Source organism: Onychomys torridus, chromosome 11, assembly GCF_903995425.1.
Source record: "Onychomys torridus chromosome 11, mOncTor1.1, whole genome shotgun sequence".
NCBI lineage: Eukaryota > Metazoa > Chordata > Mammalia > Rodentia > Cricetidae > Onychomys > Onychomys torridus.
Genome location: NC_050453.1, coordinates 5,371,075 through 5,398,846, shown reverse-complemented (window position 1 = coordinate 5,398,846; position 27,772 = coordinate 5,371,075). Strand labels below are relative to the sequence as shown.

The 27,772-nt window shown below is 47.2% G+C and overlaps 1 long non-coding RNA gene across 1 annotated transcript in view; it reads left to right on the top strand.

Annotated features, from left to right (window-relative positions):
* Positions 1-27,772, top strand: part of LOC118593015 — a 93,989-nt gene that overhangs the window by 550 nt on the left and 65,667 nt on the right. The window lies entirely within an intron of this gene.

The window sequence follows — 27,772 nt, the reverse complement described above, 5'->3', positions numbered from 1 at the left end:
TGGGGGTGAGGGGCTGGGGAGAGAGGAGGGGAGAGGGGCCCCGCGCTCCCCCGCCCCGGCCTCCAGCCCCGGCCCCCACCCCGCCCTGCCACTGCTTGGGGCGCCTGGATCGCCGCGCTCCGGCCGCCGCGAGCCATCTGCGGGCGGGCGTTGTGCACCAGGGCGCCGGGCTCACACTCGCTCTTCCAGGACCAAGGGTTTTTTGTTTTTGTTTTTTTTTCCATTTCACTGATACGGGTGATGGAGTTCTCCCAGCGGCGGAGCTAAGGGAGCGCTCCCCAGATTGGAGTGAAGGAAGGCACGGGAAACTATAGGAAAGAAGAAGTGGAGGTTTGAGGGGGGGGCATAAAAGAGGGAGCGTGTGTGGGGGGGGTGCAAATTGTTCCGCTTTGGAACCGATCATAGATAGTATCAGTAAGACCTGTCAGTCTGGCTTCCTTTTAAAGAGGATGGGCAAACACAGGTAGGTTTAGGGTTTAAAAAGTAGGTGTCAGAGATACCACACTGGGGCCCCTAAATCTGATGTTAAAGGCTCTCTCTACCTGTTATTGACTGAGTCCCAGCCAGTCAGACCCCAAAATGTATAGGAAGACTATTCATCCTTGGTTACCTTTAAAAATGTCACTTGAATTGTAGGCAAAGTTGTCACATACATACGCTACAAACACCATTTCCCAGTCACCCTTCTCCGGTTCACGCACCCCAGGGTGGCCAAAAAAAAAAAAAAGTCCAATATAGAATTTACACAATTTCGAAGTCTGAGTGACAATTTAAAGTTTATTAGGCGAAACATTTCAAACGCCAACATCTCGGGTTCTAATGCTTAAAGCCATATAAAAGGCACATTGGTTTGACATCTTGGATGAAAAACAGCAGCGAGATTTCTTCAGATAACATGGCTTAAAGAGGGCCTTGGCTTTCAGTGACAAACGCGGAGGAAAGCCTCCGGCGGCAGCTTGAACCCTTCCCTGGGCACAGTTAACAGCGGTGCTTACTAAAGCAGCTTCGTGAGTGCAAACACCTTAGAAAACCCGAGCCTCTCCAGCCCTGTGAAAAGCACTTTAAACGTCCATACTTTTTAGAAAAGGTGGTGTGGGGACAAGCATGTTTCCGAGTCCCTCCAATTCAATCAGATCAAAGGTTGAAACGTGTTGTGGCAGAGTATTTATGAGATGTGAGTACACTGGCAGACCCGCCACCATCGTCTACCACACACACTCGTCTCTAGGACGTTCACAATTTCTGCCTCCGATTCATCAGAACGGGAGCGTGTATTCATCTCCCGTGAGTGGGGCAGCAGTGTCTGTGTGCGTTTCCGAAGTCTGTGCCCCGTGGGAAACTTTTGGCAGGCACGGGATTCAAACATTGAAAAGAAGGAGAGGAAAAAAAAAATCAGGTCAGTCAGGTTGGTGTTAGGGAAAAGAAGAGATTCACCTAAGCACCCCCAGCCTTCTTCCCCCTTCTCAGCTTGGGAAACAGCATTGCCCAGAGCTCAGGACACTATTCACACCTCCAATGATGGGCTCTTGTCGCAAGAGTTCTAACCGGGGCTTGGGACTGAAATGATCTACCCGCATGCCCGTTAGACAGGGTGGAATATTGATTGGGTGCCTTTGAGGCAAATGGATGTACTGAGGAGGGTGGAATTTGGGGTTCGGAGAATAGTCCAAAGCCACTTTCTCATTTTGCGTCCCTTTATTTTCTCTTGAAGAATCTGTTTGCGCTTGTTAAATTAGCGTCAACTTGACGTTTCGAAGGGAGGGGTGGGGAAGGAACTAGGTTGAAGGTTGAGGGGGAGGCAAGGGTAGAGGGAGAGAGGCCATTCTGGAATAGTCTGTGTCAGTCGTACCGGGCGTTCGGGTGCATGTTTTGCACACACCATGCCTGGGTTCTGGCGGCGGGAAAAGTTTCCTGAGCACCCTCAAATATAAGTCCTCTATCTCGCAGAGCGACAAAGTAGGCCTGAGTCAAAGCTGGTGTAACCTCGGGACAGACCAGCAAGCTCCCCACGCGCAGCCCACGCTGCTAAGACTCAGCCGCAGCACTTGGCTGTCCGCACTAGGGCGCAGGAGCTGCGCGTGGAACGCCGATTGCTGGCCACGCTGGGCGTGTGAGCTAGGGTGGTGACCCCAGCTCTGAAAGCTGCGGATGAGCCCTGTCTTGTCCCCTAACTGTCCGGGCCACGCACGAGCCAGACTCCCGGCGTGCTCTCAGGCCTGAGTGGTGGCGCCCCCCCCAACACCCCCCCCCCCCCCCCCGGTTCCGACCGGCTCTGGAGCAAGGCTTGAGGCCCAAGGCCCCTATCTCTGGCGACTCCCAGTTTGTTTTCTGATAGCGAAGAAGGGATCTGTCAGCCGGGGAGACCAGAAGTCTTCTAGGCACCCGCTTCATCTGCGAAGCTAGGGGCCAAGCTTAGGTTCCTCACAATGCTTTCTTTGGCCCACCCTGGCCAGCACCTTCTAGTGATTTCAAGTGAGCTCAAGTTCTGGTCCGTGTGGGGACAAGCCGTCCCCGTGCAGGTTGCATTAGCTGGTTTATCTGGACAATGATTTGTGTGTTATTGGAGAAAGGCGGTCGTGCATCCGGCTCTAGGCTAAACCCACTTCGCCTTGACCTTCCCTCTGGGTATTTCTCTCCTCCTGTTCTTTCTTAAAACCCTTGGGGGGGGGGGGAAGGCAGTGCCTGTAGGTCATTGGAAACCTTACAAACAGCAGGCATCAGCGTCTAAGAGCCGTTTTGGGGTTTTCAAGCTGATCTAGTGAAGAGGTAAACGTGGGAGTGGATTTTGTAAAAGGATGCTGGAGGGCCTCGGTGGCCTCCCACCAGCCCTCCCACTCACCACCACCACTACCACCACCCACCTGAGGAGGGAACGGGGAAGAGGAGGCGGCGGCAGCAGACCTGCCAGCTGCAGGTTGCCTAGAGGCGGGTGGACAGCCGTCCTCTCACGCTCTCCTCCCCTGTGCCCAGCGTGACGCCTAACCCAACCTGGGTTTGTTCTGCATGGTGGGGGAGAAAGTGAAATGCCACCAGATCAGTAGCAAGTAGCAGCTGCGGCGTTTCTCTCTTGGGAACCCCGCTGCTCAGAAGCCTCCGAGTGATGTTTGTTTAACCAACAGCTTTCAAAGTAAACATCAACGAGGAATCACTCCAAAGAAGTTGGGAGCCAGGAGGACGGACAGAAAAAGTAATTAAAAAAATAATAATAAAGCCTTCTCCCTACCAGAACAAAAAGAGACCCCCCCCCCTCCACTTTACCATAAAAGGGCACAGGATCGCCACAAACATAAACATACATAGTAAAGACTGATTAGCAACAAGGTGATCGCAAAGAAAAACACAACCCCACGGGAATGAGGGGGCTGTTGGTGATGGGAGTGGGGGGTTCCACACGACAGCTTGATGTGGGGAAGTGGACAGAAACGAACAAAGGGCGAGGGGCGGGCATTCCCTGCCCTAGAGGAATAAGGAGTAGGCTGGGAGCTGTTCGCCGCCAGCCCTGGCTTTGCCTCAGGCACCGAACTTTCCAATATCAAGATATTAACAGATGGTGCGGAGCGCAGGGAGGGCTCTTACTTACATAACCCAACCAGTGCGCCCGGCCGCGCCGCGACGCGAGAGGCGCCCGCCAGGCCTCGCGCTCGCCTGCCTGCCGTGGGGCTGCTCTTGCTCCCCGAGATCGCTTGCTCATGCACAACCCCACCCACCCAGGCTTTGAGGGCCAGGGTTCGGAGGGGTTGTGATTTTGGTTTGTTTGTTTGTTTTTTCTTCTTCTTCTTCTTCTTTTTAAATACACACTGGTTGTCTTATCTTCTTCAGTCCACAACAGGGAAGCGGGAAGAGATAAGCTGAGGGACGCCTGCGGGGACAGACGGAGTTTCTCTCTCGTACTTGGGGGTGTCACAGAGTGGAATGTACACACACACACACACACACACACACACACACACACAAGAACACGCGCCACCATCACCACCACTGGGTGTGATAGCCAGTCTTGCTGTCAGCGAAATACAAAGGCCATGGCGCGGGAGTGGGGTGGGGTAAGGGTGCCAGTGTGAGCTGACACCTTGCACCCGGGGCGCAGTGGCAAAAATCACGCCAAGCCTCTGGTGACCGCCACCCTTTCCAGCCCAGGCAGGGTGGTAAGCACTCCGCAAGAGTGGCCGCGTGGCTTCCCGTTGTCTTCAGTCCCAAGGCCACCCCGGGAGGCCCAGGCCCTCCTCCTGCTGTCCCAGGTCCTGTGTGCCACCGGACGCGCGTGTATTTGCGGAGCCCCTTCGGAGCTGGCTTTCCAAAACCTGCGAGGGGCAGACACTCCCGCGAGTGCTGGAAAACCTGCGGCCAGAGCCGGAAGCCTGGGAGTGAGCCCGGCAGGCATTGGGCGCGACCAGGGAGGGCTCCCTCGCAGTGTCCTGTCCTCCCTGCTGGCCTGGCCTTCTCTATCGATCCGTCCCATGCTAGGCGTCACGGCCTCCAGGCCGGGAAGACGCTGACCTCGAGAGACTGGCGCCACGCTCGCCACAGAGCGTGCGGGGGTCCCGGCTACCTGCCTGCCGCCTGGCCTGTCCCCACCCGGGTGCTGCGGCCCTGTCTCCTTCCTGGGCCGCTGCACTAGCGGCCGCTCGGCTCTGCTTGCACCGGCTCAAGCACACACCGGGCCTTACAGCGCAGCCACCTGCTCCGGGGCGAGAGCGTCCCACTCGGCCAGCAGACGTGGGCCATCGCCAGGCCCGCGCTGCCCCCGCCATGTCCCCTCCCCCGCCGCCTGCCTGTTGCTGTGGTGGCAGCGGCGCGCCACAGCCGGTGCACACACTGGTGCCGAGACAGGGGACCTTCTGCAGGGACAGTGAGATGGGCGGGACGGACCAAGGGATGGCAGTCTCCCGCTCGGCCTAGCCCAGCTCTGTCCACAGGTCTGGAACTATTTGACTGTCTCTTTTCCTTCGGTGTTTGCGAATTCAGAGGTGGTTCTGCATTTTCTGGTTTTGGTGACAGGACTTAAGATACAAAGAAATGCTCAGAGCTTTGACTGAGGACCAGCTCTAGACAAACAGTCCAAGGCCAGAACACCCCAGAAGGGAGCCTGCGATTGTGAATTTATTCCCAGAGAAGAGAACCCACCGAAATTGCATTTTGTTTAAATTAGAGCACGACCAAGCTGAAAGCCAGATTTTTATAATTTTTTTCTGGTAATATTTCTTTTATGAAGTATCTAAGTATCTGTTTGTCATCATTTTGAGATCAAAAGGCAAGCCCATATGCTACATAGTTCCCCAAAATTGCCGTTTAAATATGTTTTAAATGTTTTATCCAACGTGGAGGAGGAGGCTGCTAGAGGGCATGTATGGTGACAGGGCTTGGGAAATGGTTTGATATAGGGCAAGGGAATCTAAGGACCTGCTAATCACCAGAATTACCCAAGATGCTTTTAAAAACAAATTCTGATCCCATCCCAGGTAAAGAGACCCATGGGAGGTCCTAGGAATTTGGGGGCCCCAGCAGGTCATGGGTCAAGAGTTGCCTACTCTCTGTGACCTTGCCTGGGCCTCAGTTCTCTTCATCTGTAAAATGGGAATAATACTGTAAATCAAAGAGTTAATGGAAAAGCTTTGACGGAAACAAAAATTGTTCAAGATGTAATTGACACTTGGCCATTTTAGAACAAGAGAGCAGGCAGGACGCCTGGATTGTTTACAAAAGCACTCACATAGGGACCTCCCTCCCATTCTCAACCTTTGGGTGAAGGTGATGCACTGTGAGACTAGGTTATCTATGACTGACAGCTGAGTGCTTTATATGGCCCACCCCCACCTCATTTAAGCATACAAAATAAATTCAGACCCATGCTTTTCTGCAGACTTGGCTGTGTGCTCCCAGGCACACAAACTGTTTATCAAGTCCATAGGAAAGCAGGGGCCATTTACCATCATGGAATTGGCTTTTTGACCCCGTACACAATTCTACTTCATAGGTAACAAACCTTTTCTATAGAAGCCATAGGTCAAGCCTACGAAAACAGGACAAAAATTCTACTAGAGAGGGAACTGCAAGCAGGAAAAATAAGGTCAACATATCTGGGTAAAACAAAAACAAATGTATGTCACATGCCATATGTTTTTATAGGTTTGAATACATAGCTCTCCTGAGTGCCTGTAAAGTTAAAAAAAAAATCCTTCATAAAATTTCACTCAAACCATTGAATCCAAGCCACTGCAAGGCAATACAGTAAGAGCCCAGCCAAAGGCAGCTGTGAGCAGGAAAGAGAGACAGGCAGGAAGGTGCCATGCCTGGCTGCCATGGTGTAGCAGGGCTAGGGAAGAGAGCCCAGGAAATGGACCCACTGATTCAGCAGACAGCGGATCAAGGTGCTGGCCAGCTTAGAGCAGAGAGTTAGCAGTGAACCAAACAGTCACAGGAACTATCGGAACTCTCAGAGCTTGGGCCAGGAGTCCTAGATTACAGGGGTCCAGGAAAGGAGCATGGAGCAGCCCAGGTCTGGGTGGGTGGACCTCAGAGTGTGTGGGGGACACATTCTGCATGAGAGGCATGGGGGACACATGCCTTCCACACCTGCCCTTGTGTCTCTTTAGGGAGTGTGGGAAGTCTTACGCTCTTTAGCTAGTCTGTGCTCAGGTGGGAAATGCCTGTGACAGGGCATGTCCTGGACAAGGGAAAATGACAGATGAGACAGCTAGAGAGGAGCTTAGTTCTGGGGCCAAGCTGCTGGGAAGGGAAGGGTGGCTTGTGGCTTCTGTTCACAAGCCCCTGCCTAGTGGAAAGGACACATTTTCTTCTACACTATTTGTGGGTGGGAGCACAGCGAAAGTGTATGGGGGAGACTTGTGGTGAGAGAAAGGGAGAGAAGGCATGCCGTGGGTGACAGAAAGAAGGAAATTTTGAGGTGTGAGCTGGAAGAGTACAGGTGTGGGGGCTGGGGTGCCTGTGGAGTGTGAGTGGGCCAGATGGCTGCATAGAGTTGGAGCGAGAATGGGAAAAAGAGGGGAGAGGGGAGTGTGGTAGGCACGAAGAAAACCTTGGTGGGCATGTGACTCAGCACCAGTCCGGCTCTTCAGGAGTGAGCAGGGCTGCAGTGGAGGTGAAGAGCCAAGCAAGAGCGAAGGTGAGCTGGGAGCCTAAATCTGGCCTTGCTTCCAGTCTGGGAAAGGCCAGCGTTTCTTGGCTTCCTCTAGGCCAGCCTTTTGAAGCAGCTCACTTGATAATCCCAGGCTGGCTGTGAAGGGACTTGGAGCAACACCTTGTAGCCATCACCCATAGAGGGCAGATATCTTGGGTTCTCTCTTTCTCTCCTCTCGAGTGTGTGCGTGTGTGCGTGTGTGTGTGTGTGTGTGTGTGTGTGCGTGTGTGTGTGCGTGTGTGTGTGCGTGTGTGTGCGCGCGCGTGTGTGTGCGTGTGTGTGTGTGTGTGTGCGTGTGTGTGTGTGTGTGTGTGTGTGTGTGTGTGTGTGTGTAAGGAGGGATGGTGTGACCACTTAGGTACCTTGTGTGAGCTTGTGCTTTTGTACCTACATATCAGCTTCCCCACTTGCTGCTCGATCAGTCTCTTTCTGCCCCACCCAAGGCCCAGGGTTGGCTCCCTTACTCCTCACACTCAGCACACCCGTCCTCTTCTGTCTCCAACACTGGACTGCTCCCTGCGTCTCTTCTCAGGGATTATGTCTGCTTGTTATTCTAGAACAGTCTGAGCAGACTCAAAAAAGGGACCATTTCCTTGATTCCAGGGCACCACTGCCATGAAGGCCTGCACAGCCTCGTACTGCTGAGAGCAACCCATGGACAATTCTGATGCTGACCCATCCTAAGCAGTGATTAGCTGTGTTTGATTGGTCAACTTTCTGAAGCCTCAGTTAGGAGCTCTGTTCTAGAAAACCTGGATGAGAGGCAAAAGCATGGAGATGTCACTTTCTCATGTTCCAGTGTGACCTTTGCATGAAGGCAGTGAAGATTCAGTAGACAGTATGACACTGAGCCCTAGGAGCCACCTGCCACGGTGACAGAGTGCTCTCTCTGGGCACTGGCTTTGTGCCCTACACTGAAAATATTGTGGGTGGTCTGGAGAGGTGTCTCAGTGGTTAAGAACACTTGCTACTCTTCTGAAAGTCTAGGGTATGTTTCCCAGGACCCATCTTGGATAGTTTACAACTCTCTGTGTCTCCAGATCCAGGGAGTCTGACACCCTCTTTTGGCCTCCGGTGGCAATTGCACTCATATGCACATACCACACACACACACACACACACACACACACTCTCAATTAAAAATAAATTTTAAAAAGAAAATGAAAGGTCATGGAGGATGAGAAAATACTGTCATTTAAATATGGATGGCCTTTGGGACAAGAGGAAAATGTGGTCACCTAAAATGCACAATGAATTTGAATGTCCTGATTGCAGGATCATAATAAAGTATAAGAATCTTGGTGAAGACATCGAGTGTGTTGTATGTAATTCTCCCATCAGCCAGGGCTGTTCCCATAGCTTGGATAAGTCAGCTGAGATCAGAGGAGGTCTCACAATTGGTCAAGCCCAAAAGACAGTAAATGGCAGAGGCTGAATTGGAACCTACTGTTGTGTGATGGAACTTTTCCTGGGGAGATAAAACACACATCTACTCACCCCAATTAGGGATCCCATGACAGTCCAAAGCATAAACCATTTGAGTCCTACTTGTTGAACCAATGAGTTTTATTGAAGGGTTACTTACAGGAGCAGAAATGACTCAGTCTCCAAGACCCACCCCAGCACAGGTGACAGCTCACAAAAGCTGGGAAACCTGGAGCTCACCGAACAACCTGCAGGCTGCTCTACAGGTTGTAGTGTCTGCCTTGCAGCTTGGCTTCACTCCTCTGAGAGAGACTCTCACTGTGTATTGTTTACTCTGGTAGGGAGGGGCCTAGTGAGTCCAATCAGTTTCAGGGACTTCCTGAAGCTATTTCTAGTTGTTTATCTTCTTATTTAAGGAGTTTTGTGAGACTGAATGTTTCAATCCTGGAGGAAACTGTTACACATCTCACAGGTCATCCTGTAGTCACAGCCAAGACAGTTTATCTTTTAGGCCATAGATACCTCTGCAGGAACAGTTTGTCTGCTTGTTTGCATGTGTGTTTTTCTTGCATGTATGTATATGTACCATGTGTGTCTGTAGTGCCTGTGAAGGTCAGAAGAAGGCATTGGCTATCCTGGACCTGGGGTTACAGGTGGTTGGTTGTGAACCCCATGTAGGTGCTGAGAGTGGAACCCAGGTCCTCTGTAAGAGCATCCCAGACTCTTAACCTCTGGGCCACCTCCCCAGCCCCAGTTTAGTTTCAATCAGCCCAATTTTCATGGCTTCAGCTTTTCTTTGATTACCCTACCATAAATGTTCTCACCCCCACCCACACTGTGGACATTCCCACAGCAAACTTACTGAATGGAGAAAAAGCACCAAGTTGTCTGCTGATGTTTTCCCTCAAGGTTTAAGTCAAGCCTGTGAAGGTAAAGGCTATGTGTGCTGGGCTTCACCGTGCACCATGGAAAGCTGGTGGACCCGAGGATACCCATTTTGTTGAAATAGAATTGCAAAAAAATTGAAAAGGGGGGCAGGCTAATCCTATTAAACGTGGTGCATGTTTCTGCAGTGTGCAGAGAGAGATTAGAGCAGGAAGGAGACCAACTTCTGTGTCAGTCTCGCTAAACTAACGTGACAACTGTCTTTGGCGATCCTTACAGCGTGTTAGGCGACGGTGGCCGACTCCGAAGTGTTTTCCAGCATCCCCTTTGTGTCTCCCACGGGGCCCTTTCACTTTTTAAATTCTCTCTCTTTTCTTGTCCCTTTTCCCCCACACTGCTCTATTTTGCTTTTTAATCCGCGGTGTCTCCCTCAAGTCAAAACATTTAGCTGGCTCTGATCAAGATTTGGTTTTGAAGATGCCCTTTGACCTTGGACTGTGCAGAGCAGCTCCTGAGAAGTCTGCAGTTCACCCTCAACCCTGTGCCCTCTCCTGGGGCTCCAGAAACAGCTTCTGGGGGGACCAGCTCACTCTGACCGGGTATAAAAGCTGGCCTCTCTCCCTTTTGACTCATTCCTCCTTCTCTCCTTCTCTCCTTCTCACCATGGTTGCTTTCCTCTTTTACTCTTTCCACCTTCTTTGTTTACCCCATCTCTGCGGCTTTCATCTTTTCTAGACTGTCCCGGCTCACAATTCCGTCTCGTCTTCCCTTTCTTCCTCTTTACTGTTCTCTTTCTAGTTCTCCCACATCCCAGTGGTTTCCTTTCGTCTTTTCTTTCCTAGACTTTCCTTCTCAGGAAGGGGGTGCTTGGCTCGGAATCTAGGGCTCTGCCTGCTTTAAGCACACACTCCACCCTGAGCCCTGTCCTCAGCCCGGCTCGCCTACATGTTCTTTGCCTTCTTCAATGTTACTTAATCGTCTTTCTTTTCCTTTCCTTTAAACAACACAGTGACACTTCTAACAAAAGGTTATGCACCCTTCAAGGTTTCCAGCTCAAGTGAGGTCAGGTGAGGTGTGCAGGGGTGGGGCCCCTGCTGACATAAGGGAGTGGAGGGAAGGTTGATGGAGAGGAAGCATGGCTTTGAGACTCCGTCACTGTCTTTCCGAAGCAGGTGTCCAGCCTGTTTGGTGATGTGGCTGACTGTCCATCTTTCTGTGGCTTAGGCACCCTCTGGCCCCTGGTCCCCTCCCCCGCCCCAGCTTGCCCTACTGGCTTACCACCAGAGGCTAGAAGTTGAGTCAATGGAAAAACAACACGGGCCAACATTAAAGGGAGACTGTTTGGAAAAGGAAGGCCCTGCTGAGGCGCAGAGGAAGCCTGCGCGTTAACACGGGCCACCTCTTATCTGGGGCAGCTGGGCCTGTGCTGCATGTGCTCACTCCATCCTTTGGCAAGAGGTCTTCTGCAGTCAGGCAGCCTGGGACTGAGGGGCCATTCTCAGTCAGAGTGTCCCCAGAACTACAGAGAGAAAGGCCATTGCTCCCCCTAGAGACTGAGAAAAGGACTGAGAAGCTAAGTTTTGAAGGGAGCATGCCCCCTAAAGCCCACATCTCTGGACACTATGGGCCCAGGAATTAATGACCACACCCTGTGAGCAACAACCATTCCGACCCGAAGGTGAATACTGGAAAAGGACCGGAGAAAGAAACCTAAAAGAAAAGGAGAAAAGGGCATGTGGTAGACCTGGTTCTGAGTTGCCTGCCATTGAGTCTTGAGCATGCTGTTGATAGAAACACAAGGCAGATGGCCGTTCTGCCTCAGATTCACTGCCTATCCTTCTGTGCTCCGGTCAGTTTCATTAGGCTGACATCTTCAGACCTTGCTCTGGGGAAACACTTCACAGAACCTTTCATGAGAAGGCCTGTCTACTCAGCCAGCCATAGATGCACTTGTGGGTGGATAAGATCATGCCTGTGGTCACCAGTGAAGTCTACCCTTGAGGTGAAGTCCCTTTGATAACTTCTGGACATTTCACTTTTGGAAACCTTGGCTACATGTAGGAATACAGAGCAGCTTGGAGTTCCCTCCTACTTCTGGGTCACTTTGAATCATATGCCAGATGTGGCCTAGTCATTGCTGCTTTTTCCTTCTCTCTGTCTGTCTCTCTGTGGCTCTCTCTCTCTCTCTCTCTCTCTCTCTCTCTCTCTCTCTCTCTGTGTGTGTGTGTGTGTGTGTGTGTGTGTGTGTGTGTGTGTGTGTGTGTGTGTGTGTAGCTCAGAGGACAACTTGTGGGAATCAGTTTACATCTCCTCCTCCATTATATGAGTCCTGGGAATGGAATACAGGTTGTCATGCCTTCATGGCAGCATGAACCAAACATTAATTTTGTTTTAATTTACATTTTTGGTTTTTATTTTGTTCTCTACGGTTTTTCTGTAGATGTGTAATGTGACCCCAGGCATGTAGTTTATATGTACCATTAGATGAATAAAATCACTTTGCTTTGATGCTTCCCAAAGCCAACCTGTAGGTCATGACTGTATGTAACACATCAGTGAACTTTACTCCCAAGTTTGTCTGTTCAAACCACTTGGAAAGAATGTTCCTTCAGATGGGAGAGGGATGATTGCAAGAACACAATTGGTGAGCTTCCATCCCCATCAAAGGGTCAAAGGACAAGACTGCATGAATAGGCGCTGGCTTCCAGTTCCTTCTGTTGGGTCTCAGTCTTGAAGCACCAACTGGGCTCTCTCCTGAGAGAACCCAGTCATCTGGGTGCTGGGTTAATCCATAGTTGCTCAGGGGAGCTGTCAATCAGTGGAAATTCTGCCAGTGATCTGTGGCACCCACTTCAACAAACATGAACTGAATAACATCTCCTCCCATACCCCCAGTCATCCATCTGTTCTTTCTCATCCAACGTTTGAGTTTCCAATAGGGTAGGAAGCAAGCTTTTGTTCAGTCTTGTATTTGACCTAGGAAGACAATTTATGGTGCAGAAGACTTGTAACTCACTGTAGCCTCGTCAATAAGTAAATATCGCTGGTTTGAACCAACAAACAGAATGTGAAATATATTAGATTCAGTCCCACTGACCATTTCTTCATGAAAGTTCCCTGCATGTGTGAAGTTCATGAGTGTTTAGTTTTGAGGTTGCTTTGGACTTTTGAATGGTTCAGGAATACAAGAAGGAGTAGAAGGGTAAGAAAGAAAGAACAAAAAGTGTAAAGAAAAGTAGTTGTTATTAAACGTATTAGTTAAAAACGCTAAGATCTTCAAAGCGCCACAAGTGTTTTGCTCATGCTAGCACTGTCAAGGAAAGCTGGGAGCACACATTGTCTTATCTTGGAGGTTCCATAGCCTGGAGATTCAACTGAAGTCGAAACAAATAGAGTCAGCGTCCACTTTCCCATGGGTCAGAAGGCATCCACAGTTACACTAATCATTTTGAGTTTCATGCTCATGACAGGAGGCTGGGGGGCGTAGGCCTTCACATCACCTTATTTAGTTATATTTGCCATGAAGAAAAATCATTGTTTACCCCTCAGGAATTTCTGAAGGAAAAGAAAAATCAATTTCTATCAATGAGTTATATTTTTCTCCCCAAGGGGTATTGACTTCACAATGGTGTGTTATTTTCCTCAGACCCTGGGAATTGTTAGTGGACTTGTCTTTTATGATCTAATAAACATGTCCTTTTTAGCAGAGGCATCATGTCTGGGACATCTCAACTTCTGAATTGCCACTGGTTTGAGAATTTTATAGTCTTGATCTGTATGAAATACTCTTATAGATGGTATTCCAAGTTAACACATGGTCTCTCCATTCTGCCTCTTTAAATGGGGTATGGCCTTTTGGTAGAGCAGCAGGTGGCAGAGAGTCTCAGCCTTTTCTCTGGATCTTCATAGTGTGTCCTCTTGGCTCCGGCATAGATCTATGACTCACATGCAGTCATATCTACCTCAATGTCTCCATGACTCCTTTTCCTCTTTTTATAGAATATCACAATACTGGTATTTTTAATTTTGATAATGAACCAAAAACAATTGTTTTTTTTTTTTAAGAAAAGTTCTTGCTGGGAAACCAAGGCTGCCTAAAGCTTACCATGTAGCCTTTGTTAGTCCCAAACTCATCCCAACATCCTGAGTGTTGGGATTATACCCTGCTACCATACCCTGCTGGAACTAAAATTTTACTCTGTCAGAGAACCCATTATGTAAACGAACCTTGTAAGAGTTGGAGATTGAGAGAAAGATGAAATGTGGAAGCCTTGTGAGCTGGTTGGCTTAAACTTTCAATTTGACACAGCCTGGAGTCTTCTGAGAAGAAAGTCTCAACTGAGGAATGGCCTAGGTCAGATCATCATGTGTGTTCATCTATGGAGGATTGTCCTGATTGCTAGTTGATGCCTGGGGCCCAGCCTGGGGCCGCACCATCTTTGTGTAGGTAATCCTGGGCTATATAAGAAAACCAGAGAAGGATGAGTCTGAACAAGCAAGCAAGCTGTGTTCCGTCATGGTTTCTAGTTCAAGTTCCTACTTGACTCTGTGCCCTGATTTCTCAGTGATGGGCTGTGACCTGGAAGTGTAGCTGGACAAACCCTTTCCTCCTCTAAGTTGCTTTGGTTGTGGTGTTTGTCATAACAACAGAAAGAAACTAGGATGTTCTGTCACTCACTGTGAATGATCATTCTCTCTGTTAGGTTGTTGTCTTGAATTTTGTGTTTTCTTAATATATTTTCCTTGAGTGTGTGTGATAGGGGCAAAGGTAAGCCTCCAGTGTCATTCTCTAGGAGCCTTCTATCTTATTTTTGAGACCAGAGCTCTGTTACTGGCCTGAAGCATGGCTATTGTCATAGGCAGGTTGACCAGTAAGCCCTGGGGATCCACCTATATACCTTCCCAGGGCTGGTGTCTCAAGTACGCACTTTTGTTGCTGTTTGATAGTTGTTGTTGTTGTTTGGTTGTTGTTGCTTATTTTTGTTTTTTGGTTTTTTTTTTTTTTTGTGGGTGATGGAGGTTGAAGAAAGATTTCATGCTTAGGTAGCAAGGACTTTCTATCTGAGGCACGCCCCCAGCCCAGGGATGGCATTCAAGGGGAAAGAGACAGTGAGTCAAGTTCTGGCTTCTCTCTTAATTCTAATATCTCCACGAGTACACTTGAATCTCTCCAGCTAGCAGAAACCAATCTTTGATTTGTTGTCAGTTTCTCCATTTAGCCCATTACTGTTGGGGTGCTTCTGGCATAGTCTGATAAATCTAAGATTTCTTTCCTTCTTCCTTCTTGTCTCACTAAATGACTACAGCCATTTTATACCCAATGACATGCTCATTTTGACACTCTTGCCTTTAATGTTTGTCTGAGAACCATAGATTAGGAGGTTTAGTTGTGTTCTTGCTTAATACTCATGTCAGGGCTCTCAGAAGGAAGTCTAAAAGTCCTAATGTGTCCTAAGCTTTCATGTAATCTGTTTCCTGTTCTGGGTTTCTGATATCATGCTCTTTTCCCTTAGGATATCCATGTCTTCCCCCTGATCCTTTATTTTAACACCTGGAATAAATCTATGTGTGCGGCCTCTCTTGAAGATCACCCTGCTGTGGTTGAAATATGTCCCCCACTCCTAAGCTCATCCAAGAGTTTTAAGCTCTGAATTCAGATCTCAGCAGTGTTAGGAAAGTAACACTCAACCCTGCTCTGGTGATTAGATGTCTGTGGAGGAGGTTGCTTAGAGTGGAGCTCCCATGATGGGGCACGATAGTCTTATAAGGAAGGGGAGAAACCTTATAGAGAAGCCCTCACCAGAGTCCAGGCCCTGGAGCTTGATTGCATGTGCTGCCTTCAAGATCATGAGCTAAATGAACCTTTATAGAGTGCCCTACCTCAGGTATTTTATTACAGTTACAAAGATGCTGGCCAATAAACCCCTGATCCCTTCTCTATATAAATTTTTCATTTTTCAAGGTCCAATTTAAAATTCATTTGTGTGAGAAAGGTCATCTTCTGGTTAATTTCTGTCAAGTTAATGCAACCCAGAGCCATTTGGAAAGAGAGAACCTCAATCGAGGAATTGCCTCTATCAGAATGACCCATAGGCAAGTGTGTGGGGACATTCTCTTGATGGATGGTTGATGTGGATGGGTCCAGCCCATTGTGGGCAGTGCCACCCCTGAGCAGATGGTTCTTAGCTGTACGAGCAGTCCAGGAACCAGTGCTTCTCCTGGCCTCTGCTTTAGTTGCTGCCTTAAATTCTCACCTTGTCTTCCCTTCACAGTGGATTGTAACCTGTAAGATGAATGAAACCCCTTCCTCCCCAGGCTGCTGCTCAAGGCGTTAATCACAGCAACAGAAAGCAGGCTAGGAGAGCTGCCGAATCTAGAAAGCCTGGTCTCACATGCCGATTGCTTATCGAAAACAAAGTAAGCTGTTTATTCATCCAGCCATATTCTCTGAGTGCTTCCTATTGGGATGTCATGTAGTAAGACATCCAAGTCCTTGCCTCATGGGATGTATATTTCCGTCTAGAGCAGGAAATGACCATGGCTCTTTTATAACACCAGGCAGTGCAAATGCTATGGACGCAAGTGAAGGCAAGGCGGGGCAAATAGGACTGAAGCTGGCCGGAGGGGCCAAGAGGAGGGATGCGCAGCACAGAGCTCTCAGTACCTGCCCCAGAGCCTGGTACCTGAGAAAGTGCCCCACAAGCATTTGCTAAATGAGAATCCTGCCAGCTTGAGTAGACCTGAAGGATAAAAAGACTGCAATTAGGTATCAGCTGAATATACGATTCTGTGTTTTTGGAACCTGTTTCCCTGACTGTATCCAGGGCCATGTAAGCCATGTGTTAACCATGTTTGCAGATTGAGCTGTGGTCAATCCTGACCTCCATTTAGAGTTACTCACATCCATACCTGTCTAGTGAAGGAATCATTCATTTTCTTCTTAACCAAATTGAGACTGGCTGTGAATGAAATGTTCATGCTTGAAAGAATGCCTGTTTTTCTATTTATAGTGATGACCAACTATTTTGCAATGAGGAGGATGATTTTTTTTCCCTGTGATCTACATACGTGTTTTTAAATGACTAACAAAGCCAATCTGGACCTGGTAGACTTTGCCTCTACTTGTGAGAATGTGGTACCCCCGGAAGTTGTGTGACTTCTCAGTTAGCTGGCTTCCTGCTCTGGTTACAATGAATTCTCAAAAAGAGAGTTATTGAGGAAGACACAGTGGGAACTTCTGGCCTCTGTATGCACATACATACACCCATGCACATGAACATGTACAAACAAATGTAGTCCCCCCCCCCACAAGAGAACATTCTGGAGATCAGATATCCTTGATTAGCAAAATATTTTGGGGGTGCAAAGTTGAGAAGAAGGAGGATTGATCTGAACTGGGTCCCTTCTCTATTCCTGGTGACAATAACTAAACACAGAGACCAGGGGCAGGAATGGCGGGCCCTTCCCACCTCTGCTGTGTTGTCCCTCCATCGCACCTTCCTAGTGAGAGCATGGCCTTTTCCTCTGCCTGGGATCTTTCCTGGTCCTGTACCTTAGCTGTCAGTCTGTCCCTCAGATCACACAAAAAATGCTGGGTAAGTTCCCCTTCCCAAGTTCATGTTGGCTCTTAGCTGCACTATTTTTGTTGGCTCACATCTCTCTGTGTGACTCTGCTAATCTGCATGACTGGATTCAAGACGCCCAACAGAATATCACATGTTCTGTACCCTGTACTCAGCCTGCAGGCACTTGTGATGAACTCTACGTTGCTGCTGATGGAGTTAACTAAGAAAACATTGACATGGTTTGTAATCTCTCTCTTCCTCAGGTTATTAATGTCATGAATGCCTAGTTTTGTGTGTGTGTGTGTGTGTGTGTGTGTGTGTGTGTGTGTGTGTGTACAAGCATGTTTCAGAGTCCAGAGGTTAGCCTTATATGTCTTTCCTCAGATGCTGTCCTCCTTGGTTTTGAGACAGGATACCCTACTAGCCTAAGACCCTTGTGTCCCTGCCTCTCCAATGCTGGGGTTGTATGCACACCTGAATTCTTACATGGGTTCTGGGAATCAAATGTTTGTCCTCAGGTAGGCGTTGCAGCCACTCTGTGGACTGAGAGATCTCTCCAGCCCCAGCTCTGTAGTTTTAAAACTTAAAATGCCTCCTGTCCTTTAAACTACAAGCTGCATCAAAGTAGGGAAACATGGATGCTTTGTTGACCAGAATGCCTAGTTCTGGCCAGTGTAAACATGTTTTGTGAGATGTGGGGTGCATACTGAGGGAAGGAAGGCTTGTGGGGGGGGTTGCACCTCCTGGGCTTTTTTTTTTTGTCTGTGTGCAAATTGATATAGGCTGAGAAATTCAACCAACTGTATTCGTCAATTTTTGTCTCTGGGTAGGGACATGAGACTGAGATCCAGAATTCTTGGCCCCACCCCTTTTGTGGCGTTAAAAATGAGAAAAACTTGGCATATTTCATCAACCAGATTTTTCCTCCTTTGTCTCAAAGAAGGCTCAGCTGAACAGTAGCCTCCTCACCCAGTACAACAATCAAAAACTCACAGGACCTCAGCTGCTTCAGATGATGTCACAGAACCCTTAAGAATGCTTGCTGCTGAGCTGGGCTCCGGTCCAGCTCACACAATTCTTCCTGCCTCTTTTGCAGAGCCTGTGACAGATTAGGTGGTCTCTCTTTCTCGCTCTTTAATTCTCCTTTTTTCTTTCTCTCTCTGTTTTTCCTTTCTTTTTCATCTTCTCAAAAGGCACTTCAGTTTACCTCTAAGCACGACATTAGCTCTGGCTGCCCCAAATAACATTTTAATTGAAGTCTCAGTCCAAACAAATGCCCGGCCTCTTTATTAACCCCAACAGTGTCATTTTTCACCCCAAGCCCGATTCAGGGGGAACTGTCTCACTTAAACTGCCATGCGACGGAACACGGCAGCTTTCCTCTGTCGTCTCTTCTCTGACCTTAATTTGAACCGTAATCTCTTTTAGCCATGTTCTCGTTATTAGCCGCCCATAGTGTGTCCAGTGCCAGTTTTCCTGTTAGATTCTCCATCCACATATGTGGGTTCACTTCACGTCAGCTCCCCCGTGGTACCATCAAAGTTTCTTGACCTTTCTTTTAGGGAAAGGGAAGGAATCTTTCACTGATTTTTGTTCAGTAATTTCAATAGCTACTTTGCAAAATGCTCTGTAGAATTTTAGCTATTTCTGATGTTCATGAAATTTGTGTGCATAAAAATAACATACTCTTAATTGTCAGAAAAATTGGAAAAACTCTTGAAAGTGAGTACAAAGGATCCTTTACCTATAGACAGTCCCACAGTTAGAAAATACAGCAGAAAACCAAGATTATTACCTTACTAATTCAGGCAAAGACAATATTTTTTTATCAGAGACCTCTGACCTGGGGGGGGGGCGCCTGAATTATTCAGATAATTGCTTTAATTTCTTCACTCATTTTAACGCTTAGACATGACCAATGACTAACAGCAGAGAACGTAATTTCTTTGTCCTAATTATACCTTCCCGTTTTTTGACATTGGTAAAATGATCCAAATTAGAATACAGTGAAAAAAAGCATACTTTTCAATCACAATGATAAAAATGTGTTTCTCTATTTGGAGTCTAGCTTAATATAGCAGAAGTTTGTAGGTAGAAAACAGTGCTTATGATCGTGTGCCCAATTAAATTTATTATAGGTTTTCGTACTTTTTGGCATCGCCATGAAAGCATATTAGTTATTATTCTTTATAACCTAATTGGCGGCTTTGTGTCTGGTTGCCCCTCTGTTCTCTGCAGAATACAATAGTTTGTTGATTGCAAAAAAAATTACATTTCTGTGACTTTAGAGTCTTAGAACTGGGGTTGCCATTGAAAGTTGGAGGCACAGTTGGGTGTTTTGGAGGGCAAGGACCAAGTACCCTCTGGGAGTGAGGAGGGAGGCAGCTGGGGACAATTGTCTGTTCCCTGCAGTGCTCCATGGTCTTAACAGCATGTTGTCGTGATAAACTTTGCCTTATTTCACGGGCTAGAACAATTAGTGGGAATGAATCAGAGTTCTCTCGGATCACAGTTTATTATATGCTATTAAATTCCATTATTCAAGAAGTTGCTGCTATGATGATAAAACTTCCCTCCCAGCCCTCCATGTATTTTCCATTGTATGCTGGCTGCTTCCTTCTCTGATGGGCAAGGTTTCTTTCTCTTTCCCGTTAGCACTTAAACAGAGCACTTGAAGCACTTTGAAAATACATCTCTGAAAAGAAGACAAAAATGAGATGTGAAAACACACACACACACACACACACACACACACACACACACACACACAACGGATGAAGGTTCTTAATTAGTCCGTTATTTGACACGCACGATTAAACATGGTGTGCTTAAGCGCTCCACATTCCCCAAAAGAAAAAGGCTCTTTTTTTCCCCCCCATCCCAAACCTTCCCCCTCTTATTCACTCCATCCCCCTGTCATTTTCCATTAGCCAATCATGACATCCTCTGCTGGAAGGGTGAGCAAGTAGATTATTTCCACACTGGTGTAAGTGACACTCAAAGGTCTGGCCGGAAGGGGGTTTTGTGATAGCAACAAGCTCCTCAGCCCTGGAGTTAGAGAACGTCACTTCAATAACATACCAAAGTCCCTTGTCACAGCATGTCTGCAGCAAGTTAGCACACGTCCAGGAGTGGTGGGACGAGGGCTTAGATAGGAACATGACGGGTGGTGGTACCATCTAAAGTCATTCTTGTTGCTAAGAGCGACAAGGGAGATGCTAGGACAACACAGCCCTCCGCACCATCCCTTCTGCAGGTGGGGGACCTCAGGACCGCAGTTTGCCTCAGGTGTCTCTGCTCACACTGTAAGTGACGGAACTGAAGTTGTAATTAGTTTAATGGGCTCCAACCTCATGTCTGTTTGTGGAAGGCCATGAACCAGCTTTCTGGGGTATGTGTGCGGGTGTCAGCATTTCTTCTGAAATCTGAAGGTTAAATGTACCTGAAGATGGTTCTGTCTTGAGGAGCTGTAGACAATGAGGAAGTGAATAAGCTGGGAGTGAAAGAAGTGCTAAGAAAAGAAGGGGAAGGTTTGCTTTGGTCAGATCAGCTTCTCTGCCCGCTCCCCCCACCCCTCCCCTGCTTCTGCTTCTCTGCCTGCTCCCCACACCCCTCCCCTGCATCTGTTTCTCTGCCTGCTCCCCACACCCCTCCCCTGCTTCTGTTTCTCTGCCTGCTCCCCACACACCCCCTGCTTCTGTTTCTCTGCCTGCTCCCCACACCCCTCCCCTGCTTCTGTTTCTCTGCCTGCTCCCCACACCCCTCCCCTGCTTCTGTTTCTCTGCCTGCTCCCCACACCCCTCCCCTGCTTCTGACAAGCAGAACTTGGGAAGAGAGGCAGCAGAAATGGACTTGAACAGCTGGGAGCCAGCACAAGCTGCTGCTCAGACCCTCACCCTACCTTCTGGACTCATAGAGCTTTCTGCTCCTAGGACAAACAAAAGTTACTTATTTGACCAACTTTTAGCTTTTGATCTTTCTTGAGAAAATTTTAGCTTCTTTTCTCCAGGAACCTTGGAATTATGCTTGTTATAAAATGAGACTCTGGACATACATTGAAAGAAATAAAAACAAATCACTTGATTGTTTATAACCAGACATGCTGTCTGTTAGTTGACAAAATACCCGAGAAAAATCAGTTTATAAAGAAACATTCATTTAGACTCACACACGGTTTCTGTAGGTTCTATCATGTGGACATTTAGCGTCATCGCTGTGGGCATGTGGTGAAGGGAAGCATCGTGGGTAAAAGTGAAGCTGCCCATGTGCTGGTAGGGTGTCCAGGAAAGCAAAGCAATGAGGGAGGAGGGCTGTGGGCCCAATGCATTCTCTAAGGACCTGCCCCTACTGATTCACCCAACAGCTGGAGGCTGAAGACTTAGCATACCAGCTATTGGGGGACATTTAGGATCGAAATCGTAATACCAGTAGATGATCAGTAACGCTACAGAGGATAGCTCTCTGGTCAAGGCTTGGGACACACATCCATAGCCAGAAGGACATGGTGGTTACAGGGAAGGATGGGTGATGCTGCCTGCATTTAAGTCGAGTATTAGCACCGCAGTGGTGCCTGACGTATTTGCACCCCGGTCTTCATAGCCCATTGCCTTTCTCACTTGGCTGTGGTGACAGTGACCCAGGCAGTGGGAAGGGGATGGGCGCACACATTCTACCCATGTGCCCTGTCTAGTGTTCTTCTTTCTCTGTTTCTGTGCTCCAGATAACTTGATTACAGTCTTGTACATGCTAGATAGGTCTTCTGTCCCTTCTCAGCCCATGTAGTTGGACCATCTTCTGTTAGAGGTCACCATAGTGGCTTTTCTGAGCTCCATTTGCCCCTAATTCTTCAGTTAACGTGGTCAAGATCTTGCCTGTTTTCATTCCTGTCACCTCTGGGGGTGTCTCTATCTCCACTTCCACAGTCTGGTACCAGGGCAAGACCCAAGTTGTCCTTTGTGTGCCTGTCTGCCAAGAATCTTTGACATTAGGAAATGGAAGAAAGACTAAGAGTTGATGATCACAGAGAGAGCAGCAGCCCCAGATGTAGTCCTCTGGAATGGCAGAGGAAAAGTCCCAAGGGGATTTGGGCCACATAAGGGTAGGTTTATTTGACCTTAAACAAAGAAAGGTCATGGGCTGGTGAGAGGACACTCCGGGTAAAGTGGTTACTGCTCAAATCTGGAAACCCAGATCTGTATCCCTAGCACCCTAGCAGCCACCTAAAGGCTGGAGACACAGTAGAACAAGTGTCTGTAAGAGTCACACATCTATGGGAAATGGGAGGTGGAGACAGGAGTCTCCAGAAACACTTGAGCCAGCTAAGATAACCTGGGGTACACAGGGCTAGAAGAGACCCTGTCTCAAACAAGTTGGACATGTGAGGACCACCACCCAAAGGTTGTCCTTTGATATCCACATATATGCCATGGCATGGACAGACCATTGTTCCATTATTTATATGCCAGTGTGTGTGTGTGTGTGTGTGTTTGTGTTTGTGTGTGTGTGTGTGTGTGTGTGTGTGTGCTCTAATAAAAAGGTCATTATAAAGGAGTCTCTCTCTCTCTCTCTTTCTTTCTCTCTCTCTCTCTCTCTCTCTCTCTCTCTCTCTCTCTCTCTCTCTCTCTCTCTCTCTCTCTGTGTGTGTCTGTGTGTGTGTGTGTGTGTGTGTGTGTGTGTTACCATGTAGTGGAGTTGAACAGGAACTTGTTATTCAGATCAGAGGGTCTTAAACTCAGGATCCTCCTTAAGGAGTCCTGAATGTTGAGATTTGTAGGCATGTGTTGCCATACCTCACTGAAGAATTTATTTTTTTATTGTCTTTCAAAGAAACTTTTAATATTCAGGTCATCTCTCAGAAATCTTCATATTACTGAGAAGATGTAAAATTTGTCTATTGCTATGTATCTATCATCTATCTATTGATTGCTAGGTTTTTCTGTCATCTGTCCATCCACCCATAAGCTACCCATCCATCATCCACCTATTTTTCAAAGCTGAAGGAAACATCTGACAGGAGAGTGGATGGCCAGCAACAGAAGGGAGGGTGGGGAATCATAGGCGATGAATCTGGGAGTCATGTGGATCCTCCAGACCTTAAAAAAAATGTTGATTTTAGATGCCAAAGTCTTGGAAGGGGCCTGATGGCTCATGGCGCTGGTGTGTTCCTCCAGATGGCAGTTCCTGCTTTGTGTTTTGCATAAACTAGTTAAATGTGTTAGCTCTTTGTACTTATTTCCGAAGGGAGCATCCTCCACTTCCAACGGAACAGAAGAGCTCTTGGCACCAGATGCCCCTGGCCTGGGGATGGCTGAGGGACCAACCTAAGGGTGTGCAGGGTGTCATCCAAAGCACTGACATTTTCACTGGGAAAGGAGGCCAGGGCTTCCGGAGTCCTCTTGCCTCTCATTGTGCAGGTGAATCTCAGACTGTGAGCTTGGGAGCTGCTTCTCCAATTCTGATTCCTGTGGATGACAAATGGGTCTATAATGTTCTTATTTTCAATAGTTTCTTATCCCACCAGTTGCTAGTTTCATGTTACTGCAACTCAAGTCCTTATTTTCATCATCACCTTCATAAGTAAGGGTGCTGATAGGATAGCTCCAAGGGTGGTGGGGTAGACACACATGGGAGTCTTAGAGCAGCTCCTGAAGGAATGTTAGCAATTGTTACTTTTCCTCTTAAAACCATGAGGACTCACAACTTTTTTATGTTCTCCACTAAACTCCCCCACATCATTATTATGCTAATTCCACACAACTTTTATAGAAACAGTGTGGTACAAATCAAACTGTACACATGTATGGTGTGAAACATAAGTGGTATGATGACTAAAAAAGATTGATTTTTTTTATTTCTTGTGTATCAGTGTCTTGCCTGCATGTATGTAAGTGTGTGCAGTGCCCCTGGAAGCCAGAAAGGGGCATCAGATCCCCTAGAACTGGAGTTACAACAGTTCTGAGCTTCCATGTAGGGGTCAGGTTCTCTGGAAGAACATCCAGTGCCTTTAACCACTGAGCTACCTCTCTATTCATTAGTTCTTCATCCCTTTAGCTACTGATGAACAACTACATTGCGTGTGTCCTGGCTACTGTCACTTCAGTGAACCTGGGAGCACAGGCATCTCACTGAAACTCTGGTTTACCTGGATGCCGATCCACAGAGGAGGGATTGTGGGGCAGTGTGGAAGATGGATGTGAAATCAATCACTGGAAAAGATGGGGATCATTGGGACTGGACTTAAGCCCCTTTCCTTCTGACCTTATCCCAAGCTATAACCAGAGAACGAGGCAGGATATGGGGAAGAGGTGGTCACTTATGTTGATGACCTTTTATAGAAGAATGTGGCATTGGCATGTTAGAAAATAAAGTTGGCACTTTCAGAAATGAGTTTTTAGGGACCAGAGTGATAACTCAATGGTTAAGAGCATATGATGCTCTTGCAGAGGACCTGGGTTTGGGACTCAGCATCCAGAGGACAACTCACAACCACTATAACTCTAAGTCCAGGGGATCTGACTCCTTCTTCTAACTGCTGTGGACACCAGGCACAGATGTGGTGTTCAGACATACATGCAGGCAAAACACTCACACATAAAAAATAAATTTTTAAAAAGAATTTTTATTTTTCCCCATACTAAAAAGGGATAGAAGTTCTATTAATGGGCAAAACAGGGCTCTAAACACTACTATTGTATTAATGAACACTAGGAAATGGTCTCAACCATTTCACTATTCCTTTTTGTTTTTTTTTTCTTTGTTTGTTTGTTTTGTTTTTGTTTTTGTTTTTTTGAGACAGGGTTTCTCTGCACCTTTGTGTCATTTCACTATTCTTATCCAGCAAACACTGCCCAGTGAAGAATCAGATACGGAAGAAACAACTCTACTCTTGAAACACTCAAGATCCAGAATGAATTCAAAGAAATGAGAGAATAAAACATTCAGAAGTATAAAGCACAACCACAGCCTTCCAAGAAGTTTATTTGCTGTATCAAATGTGGTTTGCCCTTCTGCTGTCCATCACGACAGTGAGAATAAGACAGATTTTGAGCTAAGAGCAAAGTGGCTGCAATGGCCTCTTCTCTGGCTTTGGACAACCCCATCTTTTTGTCTTGAACTCAGGCTTAGAAACTGCCAAGAGAAGAGAGTAGAATGGTGTGATTAATTATTGTGAAGAGCAAACCTGAGTGTCTTATTTACTTGCTTATTGCAATGACAAATCACCATGGCCTAGACAGCTTAGAGAAGAAAGCATTTAATGTGGAGCTTATAGTTCTAGAGGGTGAGTCTATGCCCATCATGGTGGAGATCACGGAGGCATACAGGCAGACAGGCATAGCTCTGGAGCTGTAGCTCAGAGCTTACATCTGACCCATGTGTGCGCAAAGCTGGCCTTCAGTGTCACACCTCCTTCAACAAGGCCACGCCTTCTAATCCTTTCCAAGCAGTTCCACCAACTGTAGCCCAGGCATTTAAATATGTGAACCTATGAGGGCCATTCTCACTCAAGCACCACAGTGAGATCTAGTAAGAGACAAAATACATCGGAAGGATGAGGAGAGGGGTTGAGAGCAGAAGGAAGCTGTGCTGTGACGGGAAAAGAAAAGTCATAGCAAGAACACAGGAAACAAAGAGCCCAAGTATCATAGGGAAGATGGCTAGCTGCCCAGTGAGGACTGATCCTTCCTTTCCACATGTTGGCTTGCTTCTGGCGATCAGTTACTCAGCCAGGAACTGCTTATTTCCCAAACCCTTTGTCTCCTGGGTAGACGATGCCAGGATAACCTGGGTGCCCCCCAAATGATGCAGAGCTATGTGTGGAAGAAATAAGCATCCCCCAAGCTCTGCTCAGAGGAAGAGCTCCATTGGATGTTTTCTGAGATTTTTGGGGATTGCTTGTTACAATAGCAAGTGTGACATGAACTGACTAATGCAGATATTGGTATCATCAGGGAGATCTAGAAGCAACTGTTTTCTTTTCTTTTCCTTTTTAAAAATCTTTTCTTAGAAACTAGTTAGTTTCTAGGATTCTCTTGTTCTTCTTTTGCATTGCTCAGACATGGCCTGCACAGAGTGTTTTTTGCTTATAAGTTCATGTCACATGACTGGATTTTCAAGGTGATAAAGGTGAAGTTTTGCTGGGTACTTTTCTACTGCCTGATAATAGGTCTCCAGCAGTCTGAGCTAATAGGTCTTCTTACAACAGCTCATGTCTTGAATACAAGGCAAACACCACATAGTTTAGAGTTTTGTCACAGGACACAGCATTGAGCACTAAAGACAGTGGTCATAGTCAGAAGATAAAAGTCTGACATGAGATGATGGCCACCATACCATCTCTGCTCTCTACTCACAGACAGAGGAAGACCACGGTCCCACCCTCCCTGGTAATATACTTCAGGCTGTGAGACCAATCCTTTGTCAGGGAAATAGGAGTACCATGCTAGGGAGTTAGGAGCATGTGGGAATGTGAGTGCTTTTCTTATACTCCCCCTGCCTCTTCCATGAGGACCTTGAAGGAATGAGGAGACAACAGAACTAGATGGTCTAACTTTAAGACAGAAGTCGCTCAGCCTGCATCCTGGACAGGGAACTTGGTTTTGTTATACTATGTGGAGTTTAGGGATTGTCCTTGTTTCATCTCTATGGCTGTGATAAAATATTCTGACAAGGGGTTGGGGATTTAGCTCAGTGGTAGAGCACTTGCCTAGCAAGTGCAAGGCCCTGGGTTCAATCCTCAGCTCAAAAAAAAAAAAAAAATTCTGACAAGCAACTTAAGGGAGAAAGGGGTATATTTCATGTGCTATTTCAAGTTACAGTCCATCACTGAGAAGCCAAGACAAGAACTTGATTTCACATCATATCCAAAGGTAACAGCAGAGAGAAAATCAAATGCAGGCATCCTTGCTCTCAGCTAGCTATCTTCCCTCCATACTGTTTATGATCCCTGCCTAGGGAATGGTGCTGCTCACAGGGGCTGGGTCTTCCTACATCAGTCAACAAGACAACACTCTCACAGCTGTATCCACATGCCAATATGATCTAGATATTTTCTCCTTAAGACTTTTCCAGAGTTTGGAGAGATGGCTTTGCAGTTAAAAGCACTTGCTGCTCTTGCAGAGGACCTGGGTTCAGTTTGCTTTCCAGCACACATATGTATCATCAGGGAGACCTAGAACTATAACTCCAGTTCCTGGGGTATCTGACACTGTTTTCTGACCTCTGAAGGCAGGCACACATGTGATACACATACACATGTACTGGCAAACCACTTAAATAAATCAAAAATTGAAAAAAAATTCATGAAGATTTTTCAGGTAATTCTAGGCGGTACCAAGTTGGCAGTTAAGACTAGACATCACAGGAGTTATTTGTTATTGAAACCATACCTATCCAGTTCTGTTCTGACTTACCTACCAGAAATATTCTGAGGAAAGGCTACCATACACAGAATTTGAAGGTAAACAGGACTATTGGGAAATTTGGGAGGAAGAGATCAAGGAAGCTACACACATGGACACTGATGATCTCAACTGTCTGCATAGAAGTGACATACAACCTGCCATCTGTCCTCTGACTGTGCTCATGAACACCTACCTGTGGCTACTAACTGAGAAAAAATGTCTCTTCTTCCTGTCTTCTCACCTTCCTGTGATTTCAATGGCAAATCACTCCAAGAATCTTACTGACAAGGGGACCTGGGAAATGTAGTTCCTAGACTCTCAGGCCTTGAAGCATAGGAGGATTTTATTTTATTGTATTT